Source organism: Harpia harpyja, chromosome 16, assembly GCF_026419915.1.
Source record: "Harpia harpyja isolate bHarHar1 chromosome 16, bHarHar1 primary haplotype, whole genome shotgun sequence".
Classification (NCBI taxonomy): domain Eukaryota; kingdom Metazoa; phylum Chordata; class Aves; order Accipitriformes; family Accipitridae; genus Harpia; species Harpia harpyja.
Genome location: NC_068955.1, coordinates 5,049,163 through 5,067,809, shown reverse-complemented (window position 1 = coordinate 5,067,809; position 18,647 = coordinate 5,049,163). Strand labels below are relative to the sequence as shown.

The 18,647-nt window shown below is 52.7% G+C and overlaps 1 protein-coding gene and 1 long non-coding RNA gene across 6 annotated transcripts in view; both read right to left on the bottom strand.

Annotated features, from left to right (window-relative positions):
• The window catches only part of PHACTR4 (phosphatase and actin regulator 4), a 68,842-nt gene extending 60,375 nt beyond the window's left edge, over window positions 1-8,467 (bottom strand). For 2 of the 5 annotated variants that reach the window (XM_052811534.1, XM_052811541.1), the window contains exon 1: window positions 8,389-8,467. The gene's annotated coding sequence lies outside the window, so the exon portion shown is untranslated. Of the gene's footprint in view, window positions 1-6,092; window positions 6,185-7,593; window positions 7,646-8,388 lie in introns of those variants that run through there. The other 3 variants (XM_052811535.1, XM_052811536.1, XM_052811538.1) reach the window with 3 other exon arrangements.
• Window positions 8,468-9,877: 1,410 nt separating this feature from the next.
• Window positions 9,878-18,354, bottom strand: LOC128152865 (uncharacterized). Its single transcript, XR_008238777.1, has 3 exons — window positions 18,217-18,354; window positions 10,979-11,326; window positions 9,878-10,369 (listed from the first exon to the last, which is right to left on the bottom strand). It is a non-coding gene; the product is annotated as an uncharacterized LOC128152865 (long non-coding RNA).
• Between the last annotated feature and the right edge of the window lie 293 nt (window positions 18,355-18,647).

Below are 18,647 nucleotides of genomic sequence, written 5' to 3'. Positions count from 1 at the left end.
AGGCTCAAACAGCTTCCTGCAGCAAAGTCACCTTGGAAATACCTAAGAATTTGAGCTTTCAGTAAGACAGGACTAAACTGCAGTTGTAAAGAGTGTCCCAATAACTTACGGAGCCAACAGATAATGTCAAGCCCCGAGGGAACGATTTGTGGAGAGCACAGGAGGACTCACCGTAGTCCGCCCATATATGATCAGGTAGTTCTACGATCTTAACTGATAATCAAAAGGTAGTAAGCTAAACATCTTGCACCAACGTAAGGAAATCTACTCTTTGTATTTACTTAGCAATGCAGCCACACAGCACGGTACAAACAAACCTAAAGAAATGCTCATGCCAATTATTAAAAAAGCTAGAGTTGTTTCAGTACTCATTACATGCACCACAAACACAGAATATGCTTCAACATTAGTCCCCTATAAAAATGACTCTGATCAGCAGAACACATTAATGAATCGGCCATAATATTCACAAAAAACCTGCAATGAACTGAAAGTGAACTCCACCCTCTCGTTAAAGATTTAACTGCTATAGAAACTATGATTAAATATACAGGGCCATGAATCAGCTATGTGAGATGGAGGTATGCCTTGGTAATAATGGAAGCATCCAGCACTAGCAGGCAGACTGGCATTTCAGTCACCGAAGACAGCCCCCCCAGCATCTCGTAACTGCAGCATCGTGCAGACAAGCAGCTTTACCAAGACACTTCACAGTTCTCATGAACATTTAATCTTCCTTACCTTTTGGGTTGTTTGGTTTAGGGGCTTGCTTTTTTTTGGCCATGCTCAAAGCTGCATGCACTCATTACAGGAACAGAGCGAACAGTTTCCAAATCCATTTTGACACAACTGGATAAAGCACCTAAAACCAAACCCCAGATGCCTCTGGACCAGCTGTGTCTCTCTGCACATCATTTCCAATCAAGCCCGCAGAACAGCTGAAGGAAGATGGCAGGGCTTACCAGCAGTTCCCCAGTCTAGAGTCTGAACAAAGTGGATTTAAAAGAGGTTTAATTTTCCCAGAGACTAATGCTCTCAAATCAGAATAAATCCTCCAAAAGAAGAGATTATCCATAAATTTACTAGTTAGAAATGTTAATATATCCAGTGTTTATGCGAGGACTGCTCCTCTCTCCATGTAAGAGTACCACCTATACAATTTCATACTAAAGGAGAAACAGATTTCTGCTAGTTTCTCCCCCTGCCTCCCTTTCCACACTGAAATATAGCACAGCAGCTTTATAAATACCACTTTCCAAGAGCAGCAGTAATTTACCAAAAAATCAAGGCAAACTTGTTCCTATTACACTAGGAAAGCTCTGAAAAATCCTCCCCTGCAAAGGAACTTAACACAGAAAACAAGATCCTCAGGCAGAAAAGTCCAGTGTGAAACCTGGAAAAACATTCAAATAAAAAAAAAAATGCAGAGCTAAAACTTCAAATTACACATTCACAAAATATAGGACATGGCGCACATTAAGAAACAACTACTTGAACACTGCTGATTCAACCAGAGCACAGCAGCAATACCCATCTGCATTGCCGGACTTACCCAACACATACCTGCTACTCAGACAAATGCTTCCTCCTGTTATTCATATTCTATTTACTAAAGGCCCCATCTACACACCGTATGACACGTAGTATGATGGGACCCAGACCAGTATAACCTGGCTGCTAATTACGGCCCTTAGGGCCGAGATGCATTAATATGTCCCTCTAGCTATAAACACAAGGATGACTACGCCCTCACTAAGTACACGTAATCTTAGAGAGGATAGACAGGAGGATGAAACAGGTACAGGAAAAAGTGACTTGCCTGACATCAAACAGCATGGCAGCAACACAGCTGGAAGCTAAATTAGGCCTGTCCACCCAAGCATCCTTATTTTCCCTGTACTCAGTCTAGTTGATAGGTAGACAGAACCCAGTCATTAGAATACAGATTGAAGGCTTCGTTTTGAAGCTAAAGGCAGATGAGAAATAGTACTGATTAATGTAATCACTAGTGTCAAACTGATTTTGGAGATCCAGCAGTCTCGCAGCACTCTCTCATTCTACTTTCCAAGCCCAATGTGTTCACACAGGTTTCTGCATGCCTAATGCTGGTGACCGGACTGCATGCACTGCAATGTGTTCAAGACACCTCAGAAAGCCTGCTTAATAAATTAATCCTGAAAACTCCCTTATTTATTTCCACCAGATGCATTCTGTGTAAGCCCACCAACACCCTCCAGAGAAGCTGGATACTTTCTTAATGCTCCCAAGTAACAGCCTCACTGGGTAAGGTACAGAAGGAGCCAGCCTGAACTCAGGTATCAGCAACAGCAACTGAGCAGCCCATGCATGAGCCAAGTTTTCCAGCCCAGGAACTTCCCCCCCTGCAAACCCTATTTATCTTCTTATTCAGAAAAAAAAAAAAAAAAAAAAAAATCCAGTATTTACAAGACAAGTGAAACAGAACAATAACAACAGCAAAAACCCCACTTCTTGTAATGTTAGGTGTCAGGTTGAGTTAGCAGGTATGAATTTTCCTCAAGTTTCCTCGCTCTGCCAGTGCTGGCCCTCTATTAACTGTCTTCACTTTGTTCTGAACAGGTAACAGAAAAGCCAGATGGCCTAAAGCCATAGCTAATTTCAAAACTGCCGTAAGATAGCACAAGCCAAGAGAGCCTTGACAGCACTCATTTGACAATTCCACCCGAAGGCTGATATTACTCTAAAAAGGCACAGCTGAGCCAAGAGAAATCGTGTTTAAGCATGCCTGCAATCTCAGTTTTTTCTGTCAATAATTGTGGGCCTGTATGTTAAAAATTGATTTGGAAGTACAAGATGAAAAATTCTTTAACCTTGCTCACCTCTGGCCCTGATCCACAGCCAGGAGGAACAGGATACAGATCAAGTTAGGAGCAGGATATAAGCACTAATTTAACTCTCAGCACAATGTAAATGAAGCTTCAGTGACTCTACAGGGTACATGCCACTTCTCGCCTGCTACTAATCAAAAAATGTAAGTGAAAAAGACTTTGCTTCTAACTATTTGTTCTGTCTCTCAGCATCACGCAAACACCATTTACAGGGGAACAAACCTAAATGGACTTAACAGCCCTTTTCCTACTTCTGCCATTTCCCACCTAGCAGTAAATTACACCTGGTTTGCAACAGACTAGACTTACTATCCCCAACAATAAGACCACCACCCTTGCTAGCACAAATCAGACAGCCTATCATTTATTTCAGTAATTATTATGCTCCTACTTCTAGGTCCCAGCTGATAAAGATAACCTAGGCAGCACAAGGTCACTCCATACAGGAGCACAGATCAGTAACTGAAATTCTGTGGGTCCATCCAGATTTCCACTGTCAACATTGCAGCAGAACAGCTTTAAAAAAAAAATGCATTCCCACAGAACCTGAGGCAGCCTGTTCAGCCAGCAAAGACCAGTCCAAACCCTCTTAACCCTGCTTCTATCCCTGCGTAAACCCACTGAAGTCTCTTCTGCACTAGGATACAAAGGCTTGCTGGTAATAGCTGTACCTGCAAACCTGCTTCCTGAGGACCTTGGCAGTACACCAAACCAGCAAAAACTTTTAGATAGCTCTGGAGATGAGAGTAATCAATAACATACCACCACCAGCACTTTTACGCATCTGCAGGGGAGCTCTTGCCAAGGCAGAAATGATATTGATTGAAATCACACTTCCAGCAGGCCCTGCTAGAACAGCCGATTACCCCAGACCTATACCAGTGAATTTAGTCGGTGACATAAACATTACTGATTTGACTTTAAGTAGGAGAGAAGAATTAGACAACAGAACACAACCTTCAAAAGCATGTGAGTACAGAAATGCCAAAGTTCCCTTAACTGGCTTAGACAGTTACATGCTTTGTTCAAAGCTCAAATTCTCTGAAGGCAATGACCTTTGGCTTTTCCCCTGTCCATAAGCACCTCTGGAAACTTCACCTCCATGAGCACAGTCTCTGCAAACCCACTGAGACATGGCCTGCAATCCTAACCTCCTACCTGAAGGCCACATTTAGCAATAACCTCTTTTTTTGCTAAGACACCCTCTGCAACTTGGTGTTTGTAACACCAAGAGAGAGCCCTGAGCATGCCCGGCTGCTAAACACCACACAAGACAGCGCCTCTCAGACTTTGATCTAAGTTTGCAAATCAAGGCTTCTCAGTAGGACTCAGGCCAAATTTTTCTTGCTTGCATGCTTAAAATCTAACTGTCTTTAGGGGAGAAAAGCAGGCACATTCAGAGAGATTCAGCTCTCCCGCAGACAAGTGTAAGGCAATGAAGGAAGCCCAAAAGGGGCTGCCTCCAGTTTAAAATCAATGGTGGGGATTAATCTTCATGGATTTTAGACAACGAAATCTAATCTACAGCAACGCAGCTCTAAGTAGTGGTTCACTTTTGTGGATTGGCTAACTAAAGGAAAACCCAGCTGCCAGTACCTCACTTGTCTGCAAAGAGGTTCATCCTTGTAGCAGAAGCTTTCTGGAGCTAGCAAAATGAAAAGGTTCAAACCCTCTAGTTTCAGCGCCATGAGGCTTCACCAAAGTCCAATGATCTTAACCAAATCTGATTCAAAAGGCATGCAGCTGGAGTAGTCTAGGAGCTTAGTGCAGGAGCTAGAGAAGTGCCAGACTTGCACAAACCGACCTCATCAGTATGCACCTTATTTTGCCCCATGACATTCAGCAGACATGGTTAATTAGTTCGTGATAATGCATTGCCCATCACGACTTCTGAACTTAGCTGTGCAGCTGGTAGGTAAGCAATTCTTAACCGTGTTTTGTAATCAGCATGCCAAAAGCACAAACACAAAAGAATAAAGTTAACAATCTGTTTACCCATTCCCCCCTCCTCCAATTGCTGCAGCTAGCCAACGGCTTGGGAGGAAAAAAAAAAATTATCTATTTCCAGGATTCAGCAGAGAGAAATCATTTGGACTGCTCTCAATTTTCCTATCTTTGCCACCGGTGCTCCATGTTATTTCACACAATTCATTCAGTTAGGAGATGAAGCCTGTTCCTTTGACTAATAGCATTAAAAGCCTCTCTCTGGAGATAATTAGTCCTCCCTCCCCCATCTCTTCCCCAGTGCAACGTGGAAAGAGCATACAGTCATCAGTAAACAAAGAAATTCAAACAGTGTGACAACCAGGCTGTAGCTGGGGAGAGAGCTGCCTCTCACCTCCATATCACAGCACAGCTGATAATCAAAAACAAGTCGACACCACAAGCACTAGAACGAGCAACACAAGAACAGTATCTGTAGATTAAGGGCTTCATTTAGAAATCAGGAAAACAGCACTTCCTTATTTGCAAGGAGCATAAATACCAATGCATAATTAGTCATTGCTAGAGGTTTTGCGTGGTCACCTTCCAGCCCCGAAAGGTTGATCTGAGTCACTCAAAACCAGCAGGTAAGAGGCAGAATCAGGAAATCTGCAGTCTTTTACCTACGATCCCAAGCCTGTCACCCTGCCATCAGCAAATCACACCAACCTCCACACCTCAGATCCTTATGAGATACAAAAGGTCCTCCGGGGCAGAGAAAAATTAAGGACAGTCACCATTTGGAAAGCATTTTGAGAGCCCCAGCTGAAGATTCCCAAAATTCTGTGTATCTATATGCTGACTCCTCACCCAGAATCTGCCCTTGGATTTGGGGGCACAGTTTGGAAGGAGTTAAAAACCCCCAGCCAGAGCCAGCCAAGGGTATGACTGCTGGCTGGTGCATTCACTGCCTGACTAATGCATGACCCCACTGCGCAGAAAAGAACTGGAAATAGTTATCACCGCAGCATTGACAAGTCAGCAAGAGCTACTAATTAAATGATAAAAATAGATCTCTGAAAGGGCTTTTTTCCCCTCGACACAAAGCTGAGGCTTAACGCTGCCGCAGTTGCGCATCCATTAGTTTTCCATGGGCTCCAAACCCGCCAGCAAAAAAAGCATTCTCACACTCACAAAAAACCCACACAGCATTTGTATGCAGAAAATCCCAACTAAACAAAATTAGGGAACCAATTCTGAATGACATGAAGCATCTCTTCACTATGCACGCTCCACTCCCACCTTTAATGGAAGCAGGAACAAGATGACATCTTTGCCCCCAACAGCCGTACCAGCTTCCTTGCACTCCCTGTAGCCCAAAGTTCTGGTTTTGCCTGAAAAATGAACATGTTTTGAGATGACCCAGATGACCCCAAGGATATCTGCAACTTGCTTCATGCATGGCATCTCTTAGAACAGCGACAAAAAACTAGTATCAGTGCAACTTCCATCATTGCGTGGGTTTTGCTTTAAGCCCTCCCCCCCACTCCCCGCCAGGCACAGGTTTTGTATAGCTCATAACTGAATATTCATCACCAACTAACAGACCTGCAGGAACTGCAGTGTCAGCGATTTTTAATACATATAATGACCCAACACATGCCAAACACAATGAAATTTGATCAAAATAGAAGCCATTTGTTTAAATACAAGTGATTTGGCTCTCAAAACTGTCATCAAATTAAACTGGAAATCAAATTAACCAGTGATTGAATGAAGTAGAAGGCTGTATAATCACAGATTACTGATCCAGCGGCATGAAAACAAGGATGCAATCACATTCCCCTTGTTTGTGGCAGCCTCTCTGCACTGCCCCGTACTCCCAACAGGACTCCCCCTCCCCATCTTCCAGGACTTGAGGATGCTCTGTGCCTCAGATACAGCTCATCCAGCCATTTCTTGGTAGTCCAGAAAGGAAACGTTCCTTACAAAAACACCCTTTGAGATACTATCTGATAACAACGGCAGCCCTGTGAAAGTACAAGCTGACACACTTCAAACCACACTAATTTAGGACAGACCAGCGCAGTCATTTCCAGCACTGTTGGGACGAACAAGTTTAAACCTACTCTGAATGGGAAAAGGGGGTTGTTACCATCACCATCCAAGGAATTAACTTCAATTGGCATAACTGTGTGCCAGCCAGGTTCCCTCATAAGTGGCCTCATTTTGGCTTTATTTCCCCCTTTTTTGCACTGTCATTTGAAAAGGAATTTAAACTACGTAAAGTTACAATTTTAGGTCTTGTCTACTCTTAAAAGTAATTTGGATTAATTCAAACGGTATGTTTGAAGAGCAACAGGCATTTATACTGAAATCACAGCAGGCAGAGGAATTTAATTACACTCCCATGCAACTTCTACAACACTAGCACATCAACCTAATTCGGCTGAACCAATCTTTTACCCACCAAGAATGGACCACAGGAAACTTCATCATTCCCCTTCCTTTGCGAGTAAACCCCATTCTGCCTAGGACTTGCTGACGTTCATATTTTTCAAAGGCAAGCGTCAAGTTTAAAACACACTCCTATACAATTCAAGGTTTCTTTACACATTGGAGGAGCAATCAGAAGCATTCCCACTTCCCTTTCTAGGCTTGTGGAAGCAACAGTTAAACATCCTAATGTTTGAGAAGAGGGGCTTTTTACTTCATTTCAGTCTCGATTAAGCACCTTCTCACATCACACTCATTTTTTTCCAGTACCTCCAGCCCCAGAGAGGGGCACCAAGCCCTCACCTACCTTCACCTGGACAAACACAACCCAGTGCAAGGCAAAGAGGTAAATAATTCATCTGCACGCAAACAGAAGGAAAGAACAATTAAACGAGAAAGCACAGCAGGGACGTTTCAAATTTCAGCCAACATTAAGAGAGAACAGATCAAACAAAGAAATACCAAAGGGGCTGCCTCATCTAAAGAACTTAAAGGAAGGTGAAAGCGCTCTCACAGAACGCAACAGGACGGCAACACTGATGAAAAACCAGGTTTTACTTTTAGTCACAGCCCAAGCCCTTCAGAGGACAGCACGGCACAGGAATTGGAGCTCCGGCCGGCGCGCTTGCCGCTTGTTTGCTTTTAAAGCAGGTTCAGAGCCTGAGTTTGGACTATGAGCCGGCTCTCGGATGAGTTTCCCGGCCGAGGGAGCCCCCGGCCCGGCCCGGCCCGCAGAGCCAGCCCAGCGGGCAGAGCCTCCGCGGAGCCCCGGGGGTCCCCGCCGGGCCAGCCGGGCAGAGCACGGCCCGAAGTGACCCTTCGCCCCCCTCCACCCCGTCCCCCGTCCCCCGCTTCCCCTCACTGACCCCCCCAACGCTCACCCCACACCAGCCGCCCCCGACTCCACCACACAGGCCCCTCTCACCCCTCACAGCCCCTCGCTCACACGCCGCCCCCCCCCCACCACCACCTGGAGCGCTGCCGTCGGGGAAAGGAGCGGAGCCGAGCCGAGCCGAGCCGGGCCGGGCCTGGCCTGGCCGGGCCGGGCCTGCCCTGGCCTGGCCACCCCCCGGCGGGGCTCCCCCGGGCCGCCCGCCCTCACCTGCTGCCCGCGGCCGCCGGCTCCCTCCGCCGCTCCCGGGCCGGCCCCGCCGGAAGCCTCGGGAGGGGGAAAGGGGCGCGCGCGGAGCATGTCGGGAGTTGTAGTCCGTCCGTCCGTCGGGAGGCCACGCCCCTCCCTCACCGCGGGCCACGCCTCCGGCGGTAGGACACGCCCCCTCGCCGCGGAACGGGGCAGTGGGAGGGAGGGGAAGGGGGGCGGGGGGGGCGGGGTGAGGCTTTGGGGTCAGGGGGTGACAGGGGTCGTGGGAGGTTGGGGTGGGGGGTGACGGGGTGCTGGGGGGGTTTGGGGTGGGGGGTGCTGGGGGGGTTGTGGGTGAGGATTTGGGGTCAGGGGGTGACAGGGGTTGTGGGGTTTGGGGTGCTGTGGGGGTGAGGCTTTGGGGTCAAGGGGTGAGGTGGGTCCTGGGGGGTTGGGGTGGGGGGTGCTGGGGTGCTGGGGGCGATTGGAGTGAGGCTTTGGGGTCAGGGGATGATGGGGTGCCCTGGGGAGGGGGAATTTGGGGACAGGAAGGATTTGGGGTTAGGAGGTTTAGGGGTCAGTAACCAGGTGCTGTGGGACTTGGGGCTGGGGGATGTGGGTGTTGGGGTGCTGTGGGGTGGGGATTTGGGGTCAGCGGGGACACTGGGGTATTGTGGGGTGGGGGTCTTGAGCCAGCACTGCAGATGGAGGGATTTGGGGTGACGTGGGGTTTGGGGGTCAGTTGGATAGGAGGGTGCTGTGGGGTGGGGATTGGGGGCCAGGTGGGATATGGGGTACCGCTGGGTGGGGGCTCGGCATTAATTAGGCCATCGCATGGAGGAATTCGGGGCTGGGGGAAGCTGGGGCCGGTGTGTCAAGGGGGTGCTGTGGGGTGGGGTGTTGGGGGGCTGTGGGGAGAGTGGGGGTGAGGTGTGGGGTGAGCTGGGGATGACGGGCGAGAGTAAAACCCTACAAAAGGCATCTCCCACCTGGGCTGGGCGTTGGGGCAGACCGCCTGCCCTCCCCGCACCCCGACCCCGGCAGGGCTATAGCACGGCTCCAAAGGGACGTGACACTGTTTACGCTGTCACCAGCTTCCACATGAGTCTGTCTAATTACTGGGGTGAAGATTTGACTCTCTAATCATTCCAGTTATCTCATATGGGAGCCCCTGAGGAAACAGGGTGACACATCCTCATTCCCCAAACAGGCTCTCGGGCAGCAGGGCACAGCCGGGGCGCGGGGAGGAGCGAGCGGAGCCATCAGTAGATCCAGGAGGCATAAAACCTCACTGCCTATTCCCTTTCCTGTTGGGCGATTGCCCTAAATCACGGGGTGAGGGGTTTTATGGGGCCACCAGCTGGCCCAGGGATGGAAAATCAGGATTAAAACGCTCCTGGGGCACACATGGGGCTTCAGATCTGAGCTGCTGGAGGGAGGGAGTATTTAACATCCTCGACCAAACAAGAAAATATATATATCTTTTTTTATATTTTTTTTTTTAATTTCCATTCTCTCCGATGAAAGCTCAAACGTCAACAAATCCCCATTTTCCTTGGATTAATATTTATATTAAAGTTTTCAATCACTGTAATACATCAAATTACAGAAACAAACACTTGCTACACCGGAAAAAAACCCCAAACACCTCGTCCTCACCAACAGCTTAACACCACCTTTCTAACAACCGGCAGTGCTGCGGCGTGAGCAAGACCCTGGTGCCTGGGGAGCCCGGCCATGTGCTCATTTGCCGCCGTCCGATTCCCAGCGGGCGGTTGTTTGTCTGGCCGTGTTGTTTGTCTGGCCGTGCCGTTGCCTCCCGGCGCAGCATCTCCCCATGCCGGCATCCACCCTGAGCCCTCCCACGCCAAACCCCAGCCCTAAATCCTCTCCAGGGAGTCCTGGTGGGGCTGGTCTCGCTCAGCTTCCCCTTGTTAGAGGATCCCAACGTCCATCCAGAGGTGAGGCTCATGTGTCAGATCCCCTTATGGCAAAACATCACCTTCAAATAACAAAACATAGGTTGGTTTTATTCGTTAACGTGTTTTCTGAGCTTAAAGGGGGGGGGACGTGTCAAAGCCTATTTGTTCCCGTTGGCATTAAGACCCCTCCCGGGGTGGGCACCCCTCGCCCCGTGGGTCTGCGGCAGCACCCGGCCATCATCCCCACCTCCCAGCACCTCGATGCAAATCCTAAATCATTGCAAAACCACCTGAAATCTCCTGTCCCCGCAGCAGCTCTGCCTCGGCTGGCACCGAATTTGCCTTCCCACACCCTGGCGAGAGGGATGGGGTTTGCCCACAGAAGCCTGACGTGATGTTCCCCGGGTCACCTGAGAGGTGGATTTAGCCCTGAGCACCCTGGCGAGGGAAATCTCGCCCCCAAAACCCTGCCGGTCCTGGGGGGCTGCTGGCACGACTGCACACACGTGCGACACGGTGCTGGCAGGGCTGCAGGCAGGAGGCAGCTGCCTGCCCGATCGATCGCGCTGCGGAGCTCAGCTGGGGCGGGAGCGGAGGTCGCTTACCCGGACAGGGCAGGTTTGTTCGAGGGATTCCTGTTCTCCTACGACCCCCCCACTTTGCCCTTCCCCAGGCCCCCTCTCTCCCACTTTCGGGCTCCTCTGTGCAACTTTTCCATCACAGCCTCATTAATTGGTGGCCTCCAGCTCTCTGGCAAATAAATCCTGGGATGTTCAAGGCTCTGTGAGGGATTTCTGCAGGGAAAGCTGCGCCAGGGCTGTCTCCTAGCTGAAAAAACACAGCATTTACTCTCCCGGTGACGCTGATACTATTTTCAAGTCTTACCAGTGCTCCCAGCAACCCTGGGGCCGCAGCATCCTGCCCCCCCGATTTGGGTGGCCTCTCCCTGCTAAGCGAGCCAAGGAGCATCCCGGTGCTGCCAGCAGAGCCGGAGGAGCCAGGCAGGTGGTGTGCCGGCCTCGTGCACTGCTGGGATGCTAGGAGAAAGCAGGCGATGATGGGAGCCATGACTGAAATCATTCCCGCAGCTCCCGGCATGGCTCTGGCACAGCACCCTGTTTCCCACGGTGTGTGCGGGTGCATTGCTGATGCTCAGCAGCTTCTCCCCATCGGGCTGCATCATGCAGGTGGGGGTCACTGCACCGCCCCGGCTCCCACCATCCCCTCCTGACACACAGATCACCTTCCTCCGTGACAAACCCCAGGCTTTCAGTATCATGGCTTTGGCTAAGCCCCTCTGGAAACACACCAAGCGACCCAGAGCTTGCTCTTCCCTTCTTCAGCATGAATATATGTATTTAATTCCCTTCTTCTGTAGCCAGCTCTGGGAAATGTGACTCATCCTTCAGTCGCGGTTGGGGTTCCCATTCCAGCCACGGAGCGAGAAGCCACCAGGGCGACTGGAAATGGCTGTCGTGTGTCTGCACCAGCCCGGCTTCGTGGCACGGGGCGAGGGTGAGCGGGGCCGGCTGGGTGCTCATGACCACCCTGCTCGCCCCAGGAGAGCAAAACCCAAGGGCAGCCTTCCCTGGGATGGACCTGGGAGTGAGGGTCAAGCCATAAACCACCCTTGTTAAACACATGGGATGATAAAGCAGCTCATGGTGGAGTCCCACTGATTTCAGCCAAGCCAGGAGCGAGGTGAGATGCTCACCAGCTCACCCCCCATCCCAGCAGGAACAGCTAGGGACATCCATCAGCTCCTGCGCTCCTCTCCTTCCTCCTCCGACAGTGGCAGCTCCTGTTCTAGGGCCTCTAAACCCTGGAGAAACCATCTTGGAGAGCTAGCACAGCAAAGCCAGCACTTACATGGAGTTTCCTTTAACATCTCAGCCAGCAATAATTATTTTTATCGGCCAGAGAAGCCGCTGCCGGGCGATGCACCCTTCCCAGCACCGGCACAAGCAGCATCCCATGCACACATGGCTGGCGACTATGTCAAACTGGTCCGTCACACGGGGAAAACCCTTGTGTCCTCATCCCCGTGTGACTCGTGGGTGAGCCGCCCACCGCTGCAGAGGTGCCGTGGGGAATGCGGCACAAACCCCCGTGACAGCTCCTGGATGCTGAGCAGCATCTTTGCAGGAGCAAAACCTGAGCTGAAGGGCTGTGTCCCAGCTCCAGCGAGGCATGGGCTGCTCTGACAGCCCACAGGAGCTGCTAAAAACCCCGGCTCTGGATGTCAAACCCACCTCCCCAAAGCACCCGGCGGTTAGAGGGACGTCTTCAAGGTGTCAGGAAAATAATGAGAGGAAAAGGGTTTGCTCCTGTAAAGCACTGTGTGCTGCAGAGCTTGCTCAAAGGCAACTAACCCCTGCGGGGAGCGGTGAAGCCCAGCTGGGGCTCTGCAGAGCCCAGCACATTTGCTTTCCAGCCCCCCCCTTCCCCTTCCAGGTGTTTTTAGATAAGAGCATCCATTCCATGCATTCAGCTTTCAGCCCTTGGAGGACACGCTTTCCCCACGTCCCCAGGGAGTACCCCAATCCCTGTGCCCAGTGGGAAGGGAGGAAGACGGAGCATTTCCCTCCGTGGCCATCCAGGCAGGCTGCGGGCAGAGCTTGGGCACCGCTGCCCGGTGCTCAGAGCAGCCACCGGGCAGGAGGAAACTCGGGTCCCAGCCGCCATCCTGGCTCTGCTCCCGGCTTTGTGCAACGGCTGCGGCACGGGCAGAGCAGGGAGAGTGCTGGGGATGGGGTCTGAGACCCAAACTGCCCCCACGCCGAGGGTGGGCAGCCAGCTCTTGCTGATCTCCCGGGAGGGATGAGGATGCTCCATATCCCGCGTGGGAGAGGGCAGAACACAAGTCATATTTTCTGTTTGCTGGAGTGGGTCCTCGTCCCCTGCCGTCCACCGTGAACCAGCCACTCAGCAAGAAAATGGGATGAGGGTGGCGTTTCCCAGCAGCGCTGGCAGCAACAGGGGCAGGGTTGGCACTGGGGCTGGCAGCAGGGACATGGGGACAGTTTGCATGGGGTTGGCAGCAGGGACACAGGGAGAGTTGACGGGGCCAGCAGTGGGGCTGTGGGGAAGGTTTGCAGCAGGGCTTGTAGCAGGGACGCAGGGCAGGTTTGCAGCAGGGTGTGGGGAAGTTTTGCAGCAGGGAGATTTGCATCAGAGACGTGGGGAGATGGTTTGCAGTGGGGAAGGTTTACAGCGGGAAGGTTTGCAGCAGGGATGCAGGGCAGCTTTGCAGAAGGGCAGGTTTGCCATGGGGCAGGTTTGCAGCAGGGATGTGGGGCAGGTTTGTGATGGGGCAGGTTTGCAGCAGGGATGCAGGGCAGATTTGCAGCAGGGCAGGTTTGTGATGGGGCAGGTTTGCAGCAGGGATGCAGGGCAGGTTTGCAGCAGGGCAGATTTGCGATGGGGCAGGTTTGCAGCAGGGATGCAGGGCAGGTTTTTGCAGCAGGGCTGGGTCTCAGCATTGCCGCCAGCCCCCAGCGAGCGGCGCTGCCGACCCAGGAACGCCGGGCACGGCGGGGGGAGCAGCCGGGGCGGCGGGGACCAGCCAGGCGGGGACCAGCCAGGCGGGGACCAGCCAGGCGGGGACCAGCCAGCCCCGGCTCCACCAGCCGCGGGCCGGTCCGGCCCGGCGGTGGGAAGGTTCCCCTCGGACCGGGGCTGGGAACGGCCGGCGGAGCGGAGGTGGTTTGGGGCGGAAAAATCCGATGCCAGGCAAAGAAATAGAAGGGCTGAAGGGTGAGCAGCAAGCGGTGCCTGGGGAGCTGATTTGTTCCCCTCTATTGCACCGGCATGTGATGGGGACCCCTTTGCACCCATCGGGGTGCTTCGTCCCCCCGGCTGGCGCACAGCTCGGGGTGCTGGGTGGCACCCCGGAGCCCGGCCGAGAGAGGTGACAGCAGCTCGGGGACACGATCATGAATTACGGCTGCCTCCCGTCCCAGCCCTCCCCGCACACCACCGTGCCACCGCTGCTGCCTGGCTGCTTTTCAAGGACTAAAATGCCCCAGCAGCCAGTTGGAATTTACAGCCCACGGTGCCCAGAGCCCGCAGTTCCCCCGGGATAAGCCCAGTTTGTCCCCAGCGAGGACAGCAAGTCGGCTTCCCGGTGACAGCCAAATTGTGACTCTTAAATCCAAAGCAAACAGCTTATTACCTGCTGCAAAGGAGCAGAGGGCCAGGCGCTCATCCGCTCCCACCCTGCCAAGCTTTCCTTCTGTGCCTGCAGGGATCGAGCTGGTTTCGGAGGGGCTTGTGGAGGAAATCTGGCTCCCAGCCACCGATGGGATGGCTCCTGGCACTCCAGGGACCCAAAGGTGCCCACCTTGGCGCATAGCCAGGTGCTGGCAGGGTGCAAAGCGGCATAGCCAGGTAAAACCTGGCTGCAAAAGCAGTGCTCAGCGTCCTGAAACTGCAACGCCACGTGTGCACCCTGATGACGGTGTCGGTCCCACAGCAGTGACCCGCTGGCACAGCCACAGGCTGGCAGCCCCGGCAGGGCTGGGCACGGTGTGGGTTACGTGAGGAAGCAGGGCTGGCGCCGGGCGCAGATGGTGCCAGGGGATATTTTGGGCTCCATGGGCAGGACACATTCTGTTCCCATGAGCTAAGGCAGCGACTGGGGGGGCCGGTCCCTTCTCTCCCACTCACCATCCCACAAAACCCTCACCAGGGTCCCTGGGCAGCTCTGGGGCTCCACTGCTGGCAAGAGACTGGGAGGGACTGGGAGCACTGGGGCTGCAGGGCTCAACTCCATGCAGTCCGGGTTGACCACGGCAGAGGCTTTGCCAAGGCAGCTGCTCACCGCTGGGAAATGTGTGATCCCACGGGAGACACGGGGGACTGCCCACGGCTCTATGGACACGGGCGCTGGGCAAAGCCAGGGCAGAGACCTGTACCCGCCACCACCACTCGCTTGAGCTGAACCTCTACATCCACCTCACGCTTGAAGAATTGCTTTTTTTCCAGCCTGAATTTATCCATCTCCAGCCCATGCAGCGGGTCCAGGTGTCTGCTTGCAGCCCTACGGCAACGAACTGCCAATGCTCAGGGCACAGATATCCCTCCTCATCTCCAGCCCTGCAGGAACCCCTGCACAGGCTGAGCCCCATCCTGGCCAACTTCCAGGGTGGGAACTTTCCTGACTGCTCAAATCCCTCCTAGAGCTTGGCCGGGCACCAGGCTCGGCCAGAGACGACCCTCGGCACGGCACGATGCCGCTGCACCCTCCCCATGTTATGGCACGGCGAGGGCAGCTCAGTCCCGATAATGCTCATTTTGCAAAGCACTTTGGACTCCATCAGCCTTAAAGCGCTCATTCAGCACAGCCCATGATTATTATTATTATTTTCCCATTGCATTGCTGCATTTTAAACACACCTAATGTGTTATGTTTTTAAATTGAGGGCAAGTGTAGTGCAAAAAGATTACATACATTGGGATCATAACTATCAGCTACAGGTAGGGAGATTATTAACACACTTTCTGCCCTGCAAGACAGACAATGAAAGCTGCCGATAATTTATATATATGCATACAAATTGCAGGCCTTGGTTAAACACAGGGTGAGGAATTTATTGGTTTATAATTGTGACCACCTGAAAAAAGGAAGGGAGTTAAACTGATACAGTGACCCAGGTGATGAGTTAAAGGAGGCCCACGGCACCGGCTCAGCCCCGAGTTATTTGATGCTATAGCGGAAAAATGGAGAAAAAAATAAAGCAAGGGACTGGTCCTTCCTGGGTGCTCCTGCTGCTGGCAGTCATCTGTCTGGAGAAGCGCTGAGTGCCCATGGTAAACCCTTTGCGGATTTAAAATGAAACTGGGGCAACCGGGGAGGAAAATTTGGAGCCTAATCCGGGACTGGATGCTAAGGCCAAGCTTTGCAAGACTGTAGGGGGGGAAAAAAGGGATTAAAAATAACACTTTCAAGAACCTTCCTGCTTTGCAGCTCCCTGAGCGAGGCTCAGGGCAGCCCTGGCTCCAGGCACCAGCTCCCTCCTGGGCTGAACCCTGGGGACGAGGGAGCTGGGGGCTCCTGAGCAGCCCACGGGCTCTCCCCTCGGGTCCACGAGCACCCTTTTCCCTCTGCTTTAACGTGAGGCTGTAACATCCACACGCACACCGCCTGGGAGGTGTCTAAATAGGACCTCAACGGAGGAGAGGGGCAGAGGAGCAGCAAAGATGGGGTGGATGAGGGGCACAGAGCTGGCATCCCACCCAGACCGGGTCACTCCACATCTTCTTGCAAACACAGCAGGAGACCAGCAGAAACAATAGAAAGTCACACAAACATTGTCCCTTCTTTGCTGCTGGGTGGGCAACGCCATGGGCACTGGGCTGCAAAGCACTCCTGGGGGAGAAAACCTTGGTGCTCCGGGGATGCTGGGCTGGTACAGAGGGGTGCTGGAGCTCGGGCTGCCACCAGCCACCCTGAAAGCACAGATATATATCTCTTTATATATACATATATAAAAAAAAAATACGTGTACACATATATATATATATTTTTTTTTTTTTTATGCACTGGAGGATGTGACCTGAGCTCATGCCCTCTGCTCCCCAAACCAAACCACCATGCAAATCATGCACCGTGCAAGTGAGCAACGCACCCAGCTCCAGCCGGCTGCTTGGAGCCTTGCCCAAGCCAAAACCTCTCCCAGCCGCTGCCACAGCGCAGCCCCACGCTCGCAGCCCTCCTTCCACCTGCCCCACAGCACCCAGAGCCGAGAAAATCATCGCAAGGCGCTGACTCACGCCGGGCACCGCTTGCTCGGGTGTTGTAAACCGGTTGCCATTCCTGATAGGTTTGCAATTGCTGATGCATCACCCAGGTGCTGGGGTTTAAATATGAGCCTGGTCTGAGTTCGCAGGGCTGTAGGTTGGGTGCTGGGGGGCATTGCTGCTCCCTGGGTGTCCCGACACCCGGTTGGACTCAGCCTCATCCTGGTTATTTGATATTGCTGGGAAAAGCAAGACTGAGGGGGATGCAGAGCAGTGACCCCACAAGATGCTGGTGCTGTTTTCACCAGATGCACCAGGGTGAAACTGCAGCAAAGAAGGATTTTTCTTTTTTTTTTTTCTTTCCCCAAAGGCTCAGCCCCTCCCAGCATGGCTTAGAGACCAGAAACGGCGCCTTTACTTGGAGGATTTCTTCCGTTTGAACAAAATGTTTTGCATGCCTCAAAGAGAGCCAGAAGGCAGCAGGAAAAATCCCTCCTTGGACAGAATCTCCCCCTTGACTTGACCCTTCTCTAATGATTGTCATTGAGCTGTCTCTAAAAGATGCCATTTTCTTATTTCTTTTGAAAAACCAACACACAAACACAATTTTCCCCTCTTTGCAGCTGAACTGCCGGTGCCATCCCACCAAGACCTCCAGCCACACCAGGTCCCTGAGACCCCGCAGCCAGACGCCTCTATGTATACAGTAGAAAAGCCACTAGCATTAAAAATCTCAAAACACCCTCCCTAAAATCATGCTAGACTCAAAAATAAGCTCACAGTTGCCGTTCCCAGTATATTTGGGGAATAAACCCACCACCCTCTAGGGCAGGGAGCTCTTACCCTGGCAGGGGCTCCCCTAGGGATCCCGGGGGGTCCCCAAGCACCCCCAGGTCCCCGCAGGGTGTTGTTCCCTCACTGGCTGGGTGTTACAGGGTGACACCCTAAAAATACAGCACTTGAGGGGGGGAGCTTTGCTTTTTTCTCTGCAGCCCTAAGGCACCGTCGGTGGCTCAGCCTCCTCGGCCAAGGCTGGAAAAACACGCTGGGAAATATTTGGAAGCTGTGACTCAGCACAGGAAAACTGCTCAACCCCGGCTGACGCCTCCTGCAAGCACAGGCAGGGCCCCCCCCCTGCACCCCAGGTGGTTTTCTGGTGCCTTGGAAGCATTAAGCTAACCTTTACCTGCGGTTTTTGCAGCTCTCCTCTGCAAGACATTTGCTAAACCCGCCTGCAGTCACCAGTCATGTGAAGAGGACCTGGACAGATGCCTGGATGGGGACTCCAGCCCAGGGACTTTGGCATGACTGGCAAATCCAAGAGAGCCTGCCTCAGTTTCCCCAGTGCCCTTGAGCGGCCCCAAGAGCACTTTTTCCCTGGGCACAATGCAAATAGAGGCTCTGCCCTATAAACCCCCAGCAAACCCTTACCGTGCCGGTAGTGCCTGAGCCCCATCCAGCATCGCTGCCCCCAGCCCCGTGTCCCCACTCAGACGGGCAGCACGGCAGGTCCTGCCTGCCTGCAGGGGCTGGAGGGTCGGGACAGCCCCCAGAGCCAGGATCCAGCTCCTTGCTGCTTTTCGGGCACGCAGCGCAGGGCTGCGTCTTGGTCTGCAG